The sequence below is a fragment of the Talpa europaea genome, assembly GCF_964194135.1.
Source record: "Talpa europaea genome assembly, chromosome: 10".
Taxonomy (NCBI): Eukaryota; Metazoa; Chordata; class Mammalia; order Eulipotyphla; family Talpidae; genus Talpa; species Talpa europaea.
In genome coordinates this window covers 18468998-18474916 of record NC_140077.1, presented here as the reverse complement: position 1 = coordinate 18474916, position 5919 = coordinate 18468998, and positions in this window count along the sequence as shown.

Below are 5919 nucleotides of genomic sequence, written 5' to 3'. Positions count from 1 at the left end.
AGCCTCCACACCTCGGCAGACGCGAGGCGAGACCAGGCGGCCGGGTAGCGCGGGAGTTCAGCCAGCCAGCCCAAGCCGCCAGTGCGCAGGCGCCGCAGGCGCGCAGGGCCCTCTGGGAAATGTGGTTCATTGCCCCTCACCTTAGGAGGGGTGAAGGTTGAGCTGCTTAGGTATACAGGCCCGGCTCGCTGGGGGCATCTTGGAGGACTCTCACTCTGTTTTCCCTTTGAAAGGGTGATGCGCTCTTCACGGTCTTTTTTGTATTTATGGTATTTATTATTATTTTTCTTTTAAATTGAAGTATAATTGACCTGTAACTTTATACTAGTTCTAGATACCCAACATAATGATTGGTATTTATGTACAGGGTGAAATGATCACCACAGTAAGTCTATTTCCCATCTATTCGCAATTTTTTGAATTTGCGATACCATCCTCTTGCCTATGGATCCCATTCTGTGTCCTACATCCCCATGACTTAATTATTTTATAACTGGAAATTTGTACTTCTTGGTCCTCTTCACCCGTTGTGTGTGTGTTTTGTTTTGTTTTGCGTAGAAGAACTGGGGTGTAGCCCAGAGGTGAGTGGGGGTTGAGGATTCACCAGAGGTAGAGTCTCAGCATTATGAAGCTGTCCACAGCCACTGCAGCAAGAGTTAGATCCCTGGCCAGGGAGCTAACACATGTGGCATAGCAGGCCTCTCCTGTCTTACTTGGTGCTTCCCTCAGCAGTGTATTTCAGTCAGTCTGCCTGTTCTGCTCCCCATTCTGTCTCTGGTGAATCCACTCACTCCTCCACCCCCGCACCTCTGGCTTACACCCCATCTTGTGTATGCATAAAAAAAAATATATTTTTAAAATTATGCATACTACTGCATGAATAAGCAGGCATGACAGAAATAGAAAATTCAGAAATTAATACAAGCACATATGAAACTTCAGTACATAATAAAGGAAGCATTTCAACTCACTGGGGGAAAGATAGCCTTTTTCATAAAGATGCTAAGGAAAATTGTTTAGTCATTTTGTGAGGAAAGAGTTAAATATCATTTCTGTTGCTTCTTCCTTCCTTTCTTTAAGGGAATCTAGAAACATAACTGACCCTTGGCCAACCTCTGGGAATATGGTTCTCAGAATTTTTTTATGTCAGTGATTGATGATTTTGTTGTGTACACCTGGAGCAATGGACCATGCTGTCCCTACTTGTCAGATTATTTTGTACAAACAACCAGATTGATGATTTGCCTGCACTTGGTTTCATTGTTGAAGTCCTCAGTTTGGGTTGCCAGGTTAACTGTGCAGCAGGATATTCCTCCCATATGACCAGTCCCCCACCTTCCACCCCAGGAAGACTTGGATCCCAAAACACAGATAAGAATCCTTGGTATATGTGTCTGCAGTTTGATGTTTGAGAGAAAACATTTCCTGTATGATCCTGGATGGAAAAGACACAGAAGCCTGTATTTAGCCAGTCTATAGATCTTTTGCCTGCTGCTTTTGCTCTGCATCCTTTGCTATTAAAAAAAACAACAATAGGGGTCTCCTTGGAGGCGCAGGGGTTAAGAGGCAACCTATGAAGCTGTCTGCAGCCATTGCAGCACGAGTTCGATCCCTGGCCAGGGAGCTACCCACATGGTGTAGCAGACCTCTCCTGACTTGCCCACTGTCCCCTCAGCAATGTATTTCAGTCGATCTGTCTGTTCTGTTCCCCACTCTGTCTCTGGTGAATCCTCTCACTCCCCACACCTCTGGCCTGTACACCAGTTCTTGTATGCATAAATAAATAAATTTAAAAAAAACACAATAAAACCTTAGCCTTGGTTATTACCTGCAGTTGAGTCTCGTGAGTATGTTCAATAAATTTCCAAACTTAGGAAAGTTGTAGAACTTTGGAAACACTTTTTGGAAAAGATAATTTTAGTGCCATACCTCACATATATAGAAGATTCAGTCCAAAATGATTAGAAATAATTAGAAACTTTACACAATCTAGAGGAGAACATGGCGAATTCCTCTCCAACTTGAAAGGGTTTTCTACACACCCTCCCTCCAAAAAAAGTTTCTATTTATGATTCAAAATACAGATGCAATAATGATTGATAAGTTTAACTTCATTTTAATAAGCTTCTGCATGATAAAATATATATACACACACAATATCAAAAGACAACAGACAAGTTGGGAGAAAATATTTGCAATACATATCACAGATAAAAAACTATATACTTAATAACTTAAAAATTAGAGGTAAAGGATAAAACTTAACATCCCAAAGGAATAAAAAAGCAGCTCCTAAAATATGAAAAGATGTTTAAATTCCCTAATGATAAGAGAAAATATAAATTAAAATGACACTAAGATTACAGGTTCTGGTCAATACAATCACTCTGTCTTTTCCTCTGAATACAGGTAAAAACTCCACTCAGAATGTGTAGAATAGCTATCTGATGAGTGTTGAATGCAAATGGCAGCAGGCAGGCTGGGGAAGTAAACCAGAACTTAAAGTACTACTAAACCATTACTGAGTTTGTTTTCCCTCTGGTTATCTCCTGGCCTGAACTGAAAAACAAGCTAAAACCCAGAACTATATAGCAGGTGTGGACACATAGAACTCCAAGAGGCATCTATCTGTCATGGCTTGAAGTTGTGGGAAATGGTACTTCTGTAGACCACAAAAAGGAGTGAGGGAAATCCAGTTTCATTTGTTTTTGTTTTCCCACACCAGTCCATAGGTGAATCTATAGTGGCAGTGGAGGAGATGATGATGGACACCAGGCAAGTATTTAAAACTCTGAGATTGTAACAATGATCCCAAGAGTAAGAGAGGACCCCAACTGCTGTTTTCACTGTATATTCTTTTGCCTCTTGGCCCCAAGGCAGTTACAATTGCCGGCAGTGCACAGCAAAGAAAGTAAAGCTCAATCCCTTTTCTAGGTAAAGAATCAGAAAGGAAGTATTAGGGAGATTAAGGAAGTTATTAAAATGGTCCCACAAAGTTGTTTATGAACTTCTCAGCTCATCTCCAATCTATGTATGCATGGATCTGAGACTATTTAATGTTCCACAGACTTTGAGAACAGAGACAATTGTATGATAGCCCAGGTTCCAGGCTAGCTACTGGTACATACATGCAGGACAGATCTACTTTTCACTGCCAAGGCTGTGAAAGTTCATTGATACTGGAACTAAAGACCACAGAAGAAGTTAGAACTTGTAGCCTGATTTTTTTTTTTTTTATAATAGTCCTTGCTTCTACTTGGGGAACAAAGAATTTATTTATTTATCTTTAAAATTTATTTATTTATTTATTTGTTTGTTTGTTTATACAAGCACTGGGTACAGTCAGAAGCGCGGGAAGGTGAGAGAATTCACCAGAGCCAGAGCGGGGAGCAGAGCAGGCAGAAGGACCGAAGTACCCTGCTGCGGGAAGCACCGGGCAGCAGGAGAGGTCTGTGCGCCATGTGGGACCCTCCTCCCATGGCCGGGGAGCAGCCAGGGATCGAACCTGCGCTGCAGAGGCCGCGGGCAGCTTCGCAACCCAGAGCTCACCGCTGCGCCACTGGGGAGGCCCTAAGTGGGTCAATTTCCTGATTAAAAATTAAAACTCAATAATTTGCACAGGATAACAAAATTTTTACAATGTCAAGAATATAACATGAAACTACTCAATATAGGAAGAACTAATGAAGTCTCATCTTCTCACAAGAGAAAAGATAATCAACAGACTCAAATGAAAAGATAAGAGGCCTCCCCAGTGGCGCAGCGGTTAAGCACTAGGTTTAGAAGCTGCCCGCAGCCTCTGCAGCACCAGTTCGATCCCCGGCTGCATCCCGGCTGCATCCCGGCTGCATCCCGGCTGCATCCCGGTTGCATCCTGGCTGCATCCCGGCTGCTCCCTGGCCACCGGAGGAGGGTCCCACATGGCGCACAGACCTCTCCTGCCGCCCGCTGCTCCCCTCAGCAGTGTACCTCGGTCCTTCTGCCTGCTCTGCTCCCCGCTGTGGCTCTGGTGAATTCTCTCACCCTCCCACGCTTCTGACTGTACCCAGTGCTTGTATGTATGTATGTATGTATGTATAAATAAATAAATCTTTAAAAAAATGACAGAGATATTGGAATGTCAGACAAAAATCTTTAAAGCAATTATTATAACCATACTCTAAGATGTAAGGGACAACACTTTTGAAGTAAACAGAAAGTTAGAAAGTCTGACAGAAATAAAAGATTTTTTTTCCAGTAAATTTAGAATTGGAAAATAATGTAAAAAAGTTTAAAATCACTGAAAGGAGTAGACATACTTTTCCCTATTCCAATAGAAATCACCTCATATGAAAACCAGGAGATAGTAAAGAAAAGCAAACTACAGGCTAATATCTTTTACGCACTTAGACATAAAGCTCCTCAACAAAAGAAGAGAGAGAATAACATGCCATGACTAAGTGGCATTTATCGTTGGAATGTAAGGCAAGTCCAGTGTCTGAACAGCAATTAGTTTAATCCACCAAATTGACATACAAAAGATAAAGAAAAGGCATCTGTAACATCTTTCCTTTATTAAAGAAAACAACAACAAACCTCTCAGTAAACTAGGATTAAAAAGAAAAGTACTTAATTTGATAAAGAACACTTCTAAAACCCCCATAACAAACATGATACTTAATAGGAAAAGACAAAGTGCTTTCTTGTGAGATAATACTGGGAACACAGCCAGCGTGTCCCTACACCTCACCGCTTGTATTCGACACCATAATTCAAGTCCTAGTCAGTGTACAGGTGAATCCAGTTTCCAGGACCTGATTCACAAGAGTAATTCTGCATCAGAATGTTAATTTACTATACACAATGGAATAAAATATCTTTCCAGGGAATAGTAAACACACCTGGGTTTGTTATTCATGGCATTTCTCACTTAAGTGCTCAATAAACTACCAATTATCAAGTTAATTAGTGAACACCAAATCAGAAAAATGAGTCAAATGATCCTGAAGAAAAGGATAATTCTTTCCATCTTGTAAGACTGTGATTTAGATTTAGGTTCTGTCTTTTGCCCTGTGCTGAATAAATGCTAACCAATTCTTAATCATCTCCACTCCCCATCCCCACCTGCCCAATTTCGATAGGCTTACTTTGTTATCAAATTATTTTTATATGTCAGTCTTGGGATCAAGATTTAATATCATGATTGGATTTTCTAATCAAACATCTATAGAATTTTTAATTTGAAGCAAAAATAATTAATAGCTATTTATTGTGTGCTAGGCATCACATACAAATGATCTCATTTAATCTTCACAACTCTGAGGTAGGTAGTACCATTGTCCCTATTTTAAAATTGGGCAACTGGGATAGTGTGACTTAAATAATTTGTTCCAGGTCATCCAGTTGGTAAGTGGGGTCACAGGAAGACAGCAAGACTTCAAAACCAGTAACATGAGTAACTGTGCTAGATTTTCCCAATGTCCCAGGCTTACTTTTCTCATCTGAGCGAATCCCAGAGAATTATGAGATTCAAATTATAGCCTATGACGCATATTGCAAAATGGTACATTATTTTAAAATATACAAAAATGATATTTACATATAATGATGGATAACAGAATACAGAATGTACACATCTTACAAACACAAAATTAGGCATTTAAGTACATTTTATTGAAATATAACACATATGCCGTAAAGTTCACAAAGCTTAAGTGAGCAGCAATATGAATTTTTACAAAAACAAAAAAATGCAACCCTTCCCTGCCCGCCCCACCCCCCAAAAATCCCCAAAAGGAACCGCCACCCAGAATAAACATTACCAGTGTCTCAGAAGCTTCCCTCTGGCAAATGGCATATACTTTTGAGTTAAAGACATGGATTCCAATGTTGAAACTTTCACTTTCTTCTTGTGTGACTTTGGCAAGTTATTGCACCTCC